Genomic DNA, 8,880 nt, shown 5'->3' with positions numbered 1-8,880 from the left:
TTTATATTTTATATTTTTATTATATATTTTTATATTATATTTGTTTTTTTTTTTATGTAAATGAATTAGGGATGCACCAAATCCGGGATTCGGTTCGGGATTTGGCCAGGATTCTGCCTTTTCCAGCAAGATTTGGATTTGGCCAAATCCTTCTGCCAGGCTGAACTGAATCCTAATTTGCATATGCAAATTAGGAGCGGAGAGGGAAGTTGTGTGACTCTTTGTCACAAAACAAGGAAGTAAAATATGTTTTTCCTTTCCCACCCCTAATTTGCATATGCAAATTAGGATTCCGGTTCGGTATTCGACCGAATCCTTCTCGAAGGATTCGGGGGTTCGGCCGAATCCAAAATAGTGGATTCGATGCATCCCTAAAATGAATGGGATCTATTATACAAAATAGTTTTCCAGATACGGGTTCCCCCTCCCCCCCATAATTTGGATCTCCATACCTTAAGTCTGCTTAAATACATTTAAACATTAAATACACCCAGCGGGATGGTTTGTAAGAGCTATTGTTTTATTATTACAGAGAAAAATAATTATTTTCTTGAAAATGGACTTGGAGATGGATGTGAAACTTTATGGATATTGGGCTTCTGGGTAAGAGATTCCATGCCTGGGATTAGCAGGGCTGGACTGGTCTAACTATAACTATAGTAACTATAGAGGAAGCAGACCCCACAGTCGCAGGGGGGCCTGGCAACATGGGGGCCTGGACTGTGGGGTCTGCTTCCTCTATAGCTTATTATAAAAAAAACCCTCCTCCCCAGCCGCTCTCTCTTACCGACGAGGAAGCAAGTCAGACAGAAGTGGGTGGAGTTAAAGTGGGACGTGGGCCGGGCGGAGGTGGGATATGGGAGGGGTGGAGGCAGAATGGGAAGTGGGCCCCTCTGAAGATTTTTTTGCAAGGGGGCCTGGCGCACTCTAGTTACGCCACCGGATAGAAGGGCTAAAAAGAGTAGAAAAGTAAGAAACACAAAAGAGAGATAAAAAACATAAAAAACAAGGGAGCAAAGAAGTGGGAATTTAACAATCTATAAAATAGGGAAAGAAGATGTTTATGAGAGGAGGGCTGCAGTCTAAGGCTTTCTGGCAGCAATACCACACCCCTCTTCTGTATATCAGGGACCCTCTGGCTGTTGCTGAACACAACTCCCAGCATCCCTCTGACAACTAACAGCAGCTGAACAGAGGAGAAGAGAGGGTCAAATCCCTGATTTATATCATTCAACCCTCCTTCAGACAGGAACCCCCAGCCTTACTGGAGTGTTAGAGCCATCTCTTCTTTCCCTTGAATATTTACAAATGATAATAATCTAAAGCATAGAGAAAATGCACTTCCACTAGCAGAAATCTAATGCAGAAGAAAAAAAAATCTTAGCCTTTACTATTTTCTTTCTGGTCTAGACTAACACATCACAGGTCCCTGCAGAAAACTGTTGCCGCTACAATGCCACGCACCTAAAACATTTAAAAATATTTCCCTCTTTCCCCTCTGAAGTGAAACACACATACATTTGTGTTGTGCTTAATTGAACGAGACACTGATAGGCTTTAAATTTAAAAAAAAAAAAAAAAAACAGGAGGAAAACAAAACAAACCTAAAAAAAAAAAAAAGCATGATACACAGCAGACAATTATTAATTCAACTGTCCAAATGATAATCAGTTTGACAAAGATCCATACGCGTCTTCATTCTGTTTAAACACATCAAATTGTGCAAGCAGACAGTTTCATCAAGACAGCTTGTTAGCAAGCTTATGGTTCTTAGGTTCCGTTGCCATAGTATCTGGATTGGAAAACGCTGAAGATTGGCAGGAAAAAGCATGCCTGCAATTGCCCTCTCTCAGCAGGCTACCTAGATCTGCTCAAAGACAGTCCTCTGTGAGTTCTCTTTCCCAGTTTGCACAACCCCCTGCTGTTTAATAATATCCATTTACTGTTTGGGATTGATCTGGTTCACTGTAAAACCTGCGGCTAACAGGACCTAGCCTTTCACATACAGAGAGACTCTTTCACAAATAAGAAGCTGGCAATTAATGAAGAAAAGTTATACTGTAACCGCTAGGAACCATTTATTTGGGTACGCGAGGCAGCAAAATTTCATCGTTTTTAATAGGTAGATTTATGGGATAAATCTCGTCATCTCGCGTGCGTTATTAGCTTCCAATACTGCCCATTTGGTTGGACAGGCCTTGGAAAATGAGGTCCGACATCAAAATCCTATTATGGAATTTCACGGCTTGTCTTTTTTTAAGACACTTTTATATTATTTAAAAAAAAATAAAAAAATAATGAACAACTGGTGAGATCTTCTGCCAAAAGCCGTGCAGTTAATATCATCTCTTTACTCAGCATGGATGTGCAATATAGAAACTGAATATATAAGTCAACACAAGCCATGGCCTTTGTTTAAAGAGAAAGCGTTTCACAGAGAAAGCTTCCTTTGTGTTCACCTTGGGTCTGGACGTCTTCTCTTCCTCCCCAACTTACTTTCAAAAAGGAATAAATGGAAAACAGTGATGCTACACTCCAAATAAGATAATAATATTTAATTGTGAAGACATATATTCCCCAACCGCCTTTTAAATCTTCTGCCATATTTGTGCCTTTAATAATCCGGGTAAACACTAATAATTATATTAAATAAATTCACAAAATCTTGCGAACGCCGGCATATCATCGAGCAAATGGTTTTTCCTGACTATCTTGACAACAGCGATGTAAAATACAGTATTTGAGCTGCCTTACAAAATGTCTCAACGATAAACAGTAATTCTTTTCATCAAAACATTGCTCAGTTTAAATTTAGCAAATAATTTAGCAAATAATTTCAAATCTGTCTCAACATATCTTGGTGTATCCGTGCCAATTACACTGATCCATACAATAAACATTTGCGCACCCAGCAGATCAACAGTATTATTTTTTTTTAATTTCAAATAGGCTCCGTACATTTTACAATATGAGATGATTTTAACCCATTAGTGACATCCATTATGTTTATTTGGCATGTTCAAAAATACCTTTTTTTCTTGGGTGAATTTTTTTTTAAAACGATTGCTGCCCAAGAAGATACATAAAAAAAGGTCTTCAGTATTTATTCTATAAGAAGGGTGGTTGATATACTACTTTAGAGTTAATAAATAGTAATATTTCTCCAAAGTGATTTAGAATGTATTCAAATAATTGGTATAATAAAAGTACTCTATCTATCAGTCTTGTCTTTTGCAGCCACTATCATTTGGAGCTTACTTACATGGCATTCCCTTGTATGACATTGCAGTGGATGAAGTTTAGAAGGGAGGGAATGCTTAATAAGGCATAATTCATGTAAAATAACCATTTGGCTCCACTTTATCTTGCATATAATTGTCATAGACCCTATTCATGTATTTAAATGCTGCAGGCTTTTGATGGAAACTGCATTTCAAAACCATAGATGCGAGAGGGGTGATTAATGGTTCATTAGATACTGTTTGGTTTGCTTTCAATGGATTGGGTTAAACATTACATTCAATTTGTGTGTTGATTTCAGGACTTCGAAGGCCAAGTTAAAAGTATATAAACTGTCAACAAAATGCATAACTCACAAAAATATATCCCTTCTTTTTTTTTTTTAATTCAGGTGCCATCTGTTCGTGTGCCATTGAACCCTGTTTTGGCATGTGCTTACTTGGTTGTAAGCCAAAAATTCCATCAAACAGTGCTAGAAATAACTGGGTCCCTCCCATCTCCAACTCCAAGGGATCTGTTTTTTATGCATGTATTGAATATGTGTATCTATACTCAGGTCATCTATACTCTATTCACCCAACAGTCACTGGATCTGCTATACCTGTTGTTGTGCCCTGGGCTGGGTATTATGGTGTTAGAAAATCATGGTTTGACAGGTACGTGAGTGATGGGCGAATTTCTCCTGTTTTCCCGAAAAAAACGCAAATTTCCCAGGAAATCCGCAAAACGGAAATTTTAAAGCCGACAAGTTGACACGCATTAAAGTCAATGGGCGCAATTAATTGTCGAAATTGACCCTGCTGAAAATTCATGGCAATTTCGCAAACGTATACGTCGGCAGAGAAACTCAGAAACTCTGCAGAGATGAGTCACAGCTAATGGTTAGGCATAAGTTAGCTTGGATGGTCCCCTTTAACATAATGCAGGGTTGGGTGAGAAAGAGATGTCCTCTTGTAAGAGGGCTAATGGGATGGTGATAAGTGTATGAACCTAATATGTTAGAATGTGCAAGTGGATGACATAAGGTCATTATATACATATAGTATATTAAAGTATAGTATTTGAAACATAAGAATGTGTCAGTGATGCCCGCCAACTAAATGGAGGTGATACCCATGAACTCCTAAAGTCATTTATTTAAAAATATATGAGATATGCTGCTCATTATGTCTTTATGTATTTAATACAAGTCTGTGTATTTGGGAAATAAATACGTGCCCTTGAAACCTGCAATAAAAAGAAGGTGGAAGGGGTATACTATTAGTAGTATCTGAAGGAGAGTTGTCTTTATGTACTTTAATTAGCAAGAGATGTAATTAGTGTACAATAAGAATTATGCAGAGACCTCTATGTTCAGGCTAAGCTATGTCAGCATGAGTTAAGCTGTTTTCTCAAAAACACATTGAATTTTGCTTTAGATTGGACCACACATGGACTTATATTCTTTTGAGTAGTGTCTGCTATCCCTATTTTATGTCCCTACTGGTAATGGTGTAACTACAGGATAGTAGGGGAGAGGCGAATTAAGGACTGACATATCCTACCTTCTCTGCTGCACCTCTACCACCCGATGCCTGCACACAGATGGGTGGGTATCTTACTTAATTGGGGATCCTAGAAAAATCTCCGAATTGGAAGCTCATGGCCTGCTCAATGCTTTGAAAGATAACATCTATTTAGTATACTCCTTTGGCTCAAGTATGTGATCCATACAGTACATGTGACCATCTCTGTTGTGTGAATGTTCAATAACAAGAGACCTTAAGCATGTTAGGACCTTACATGTTTTAGACAGATTGTAATACCAACACTTCTTTCTTCTATAATATTTTGCATATAACCTGCCAGATACTATAAGTGGTACCATGCCAGCTGCCCAGGAACTGTCTGCCAACACTATATCATTTTCTAGGTTCTTCATTCATCTGTGCACACCACCACCTGTGCTGCCAACACTTGTTTAGGCAAGACCAGAAACCTGTTATACAGAATGCTTGGGACCTGAATTTTTCCAGATAACAGATCTTTCTGTAATTTGGAAAATCTAGTAAACATGAAATAAACACAGGCTGCTTTTGCTTATAATAAGGATTATTTATACCTTTGTTTCGGGTACAAGGAATTTTTTTCATTATTAAAGAAAAAAAGGCAATCATTTAAAAATTTGTTATATTTGGATAAAATGGAGTCTATGGGAGACAGCCTTTCCTTAAGTCTGAGCTTTCTGGATATATACAGGTATGGGACCCATTATCCGGAAGCCTGTTATCCAGAAAGCTCCGAATTAACCATGAATTAAATGCATTAATTGAATTATCTTTTTCTGTTTAGGATTCTGAATGATTTTGTAGTCACACGTTATGGAGCCCCAGGAACAGTGGAAATGTCCTTAATTAGAAAATAAAATCCATCTAACTGTAGGATCTATGCAGCTGATGGCTGTGTATAAGCAATAAAGTCGCCAGTACCTGAGCACTAGGGCATGTGACCCTTTTTGTTCTATCTGGTTGAAGAGTTCAGACTCATTCTCCATGTTATAAAGGATTACACATTTTAATTAAATGCATTTCAAAGCCCAACATAGATAACCGCCTTTAGCTGATATTGTAGACAGGTCTGGTTGAGTTAATTTAGGAGCCAGGCCTTGAAACGCCAACAAAAAAAAAAACCTTTGCTAAGTGCAAAATAGCACATGGAAGTCAAATAGTTAAATCCAACCTGTGATTACAATGTGTACTGCATTGCAGTTATCTTTTATCTCCCGTCATCCAATTCCCTGTCTGCCACTGCTTCCTTGTTATCTGCAGTATGCGGCTCTAATAATGAGCAGTCAATTTGCTTCTTCCAATTTACTAACACATTATCTACCTTTACCTCTCTGTTTCCATGCCTGTATGGAGAGTGTTTGCTGTTTATCTGTTTTTGTCTAAATGTTTTATCTATATATCTTTGCATATCACCATGTGTGTGTGTAGAAATGGAAATCACAGTCATGCAATACTAATCATCGAGTAGAACTAATGAGACATATCAGGGAGATGGGCTAGCTGCCTGTGCTTCTGAACTCCCTGAACCGTCTCTTTGCATGGGGAGGGGATTTTTTTTAATTAAATCAATATCAAATGAATAACGCCTTATTTGTGCTTAAGGGATATTGCAAAAGTGTATAAATGTCTACACGGTGCTGGGCGAGAATCTGTTTTGCATTTCTATATGCTGTGTTTCGTATCTCTCTGGGTCCATATGGTATATCCCTGATATTACAATAGTCATTTTATTATAGAAATTAAATATATTCACACCAACAATCGTTTTCTTTATAGTATGACATTGTTTATGATTATAAAAGAGGCCTTATATAGCACCATTGTCTGCCTTTGGGCTTTCTAAATCCATAAGAAATCAGGTTTTGCTGGACTGATCTATATTGATAGAGAAAGGGGTAAGGCAGCTGTTCCTGGACTGCACAAAGAAGGCCAGTACAGATGTTTGTAGAATGCAATTACTAAAACCCCCCACTCAAACGTTTGCTAGTTGTCTCATCCCTATACTGTATATGCTATTGTGTTTTAATACATTTATCATCTTTCTTTAAAAAAAAGTGATTTAAATTAGTGTCATGTTCAGGTAATATTTAAATAGAATGTTTAGAACCTGCAACTATCAATTCTTCCATTTGCAGCTTATGTTCCCGAATCAACCATTCAATATCTTGAGTTGTCACTTTAGAAACACGTTTATTATCTTTACCAGCCGGCACACTTAAAAGGTTGAAAGGAATTACAGTAGTTCCAAAAATATATGTATATTTAGTCTTACTTTTTTTTTTTTTGGTATCAGGTTAACCCCTGTATGGGTTTAAGACATGGGCGCATTAAAGAACAGAGGAATAAAAGGCAGCTCTGTCATTTGTCTCTTCCACTCCCTGACACAGGAAAAAAAAATGTTCTCCAGGAGACTGCAAGAAGAATTACCCTGGAGCGAGTGAGTTGCAGCCTTGACTCCTGTTCTCCCCATGTTGTATCTAAGAGCCGTGAATTTGGTCCCATCTCTCTAATCAGTCTTATATTGATCTCCTAAGCTTGCCTCCATTCTAACCTCCTGCCATTTCCTCTGGACACTGTGTAACCAAACTGTGCTAAGTGTTGTTGATTTGCAGGCAAAAGTAGAGGGGTAAATATATATTAACAAGCCATAAACATTTTGCAAGTAGGGAGTCAATAAAAGCCAGCCTATGTCGTTTTTTAAAGGGAAAAAAAATGATTGCAGGCGGCTTGCTAACAGCGCAGGCACTGTAATCGGAGAATAATTCTTTTCTCCTCTGTGATTAAGAATTGATCAAGCTTCAAGCCTTCAATGCCATTGAATTGGTTGTACGCTGCTGGAGTTGAAAAAAACTCTGCAGGGCTCTGCTATTTGTTTGTGAAACTCCTATGAATCCGAGTGCATAATTGGGCCGGGGGAAGTTAGTGAATAAAAAAAAAAAAGGGAAAATTTGCTTTCTTTCTTCCCAGCTGGCTCAGTCCTGGCTTACAGACTTCTGTGTACAAATGTAGCCAGCAGCAAACTTCACCTCCTTAATGTAAAAAGGTGTTTTGTTACGTTTTTTTTTTTTTCAGTTGCCGAGAACGAAAGCCTGCGTCCCAGACGCTCATTAAAAAAATAAAAAACACACACACGCGCGCACATTACAATAAAGGTGTATTTCTGTCACTGCATTTCTAAAAACAGTGACATGGATTAATATGCTCCTTAGGTACAGGGGAGAGTGAAGAAAGCAAAGCTAGACGCATTCCCTGTGTGTATATTATCATCTGTGTCAGACCTGCATACAGCTCAACCTAAAATTATTTCCTAAGGTTACTGCTGCAAGACGGAGCTGATTATTCTGGGAGCCTTGGGCGAGATAATTGTTTTATTAAACAGCAGCTCATTTATTACTGATTTACTTTACCAGCCGTGCTGCCTCTGAAAGCCTACAGCATGTCGAGTTGCCTACAAGTTGATGGCCGCCTGTTTATTTTGACGCTTTGGGTTCTGCATCATGAAAGACAGAAATATTAAGGGTAATTTCATGTTGGCCCTACTTGATACTTTAAAATTCAGATACAATATACCTTAATTAGGGAATCATCTATGATTCAACTCTATTGTCAATTTACGAGTGCCCATCTTCGTCCAATAATATTATAGCAATACATTTTGGATCAGTACATCTGTAATTAATATTTTGAATATACACGGGGAGACCCGATTATCAACATTCTCATTTTAGAGGTTTTTGAAACCACGAATAAACCCATTTTCTCAAAAACCATGAACGCCATATCATTTATTAAAAGATCAGAACATTAAAAGCACAAACAATATAAAAAGCCTCTAACTCTAATTTTATGGACTATTACTATAAAACAAACCTCTATGGCTAAAAAAAAAGGTCCAATAATATCATAGCAGCACCCATTGACTTCTATAGGACCTCGACTGCTTTTACTTGACTTGTCTTGGTTTTTACTTGCCAAGTTCTCATGGTTTTTACACTTCATAAAGCTCAAATTTTTTGAGTTTTAGAGAATTTTTAAAAAAAAAAAAAAACAATAGAAAAACTAGAAATTCAAATAAACCCCTTGGGTTCATATT

The sequence above is a fragment of the Xenopus laevis genome, chromosome 8L (assembly GCF_017654675.1).
Source record: "Xenopus laevis strain J_2021 chromosome 8L, Xenopus_laevis_v10.1, whole genome shotgun sequence".
NCBI lineage: Eukaryota > Metazoa > Chordata > Amphibia > Anura > Pipidae > Xenopus > Xenopus laevis.
This window is presented reverse-complemented; position numbering follows the sequence as displayed.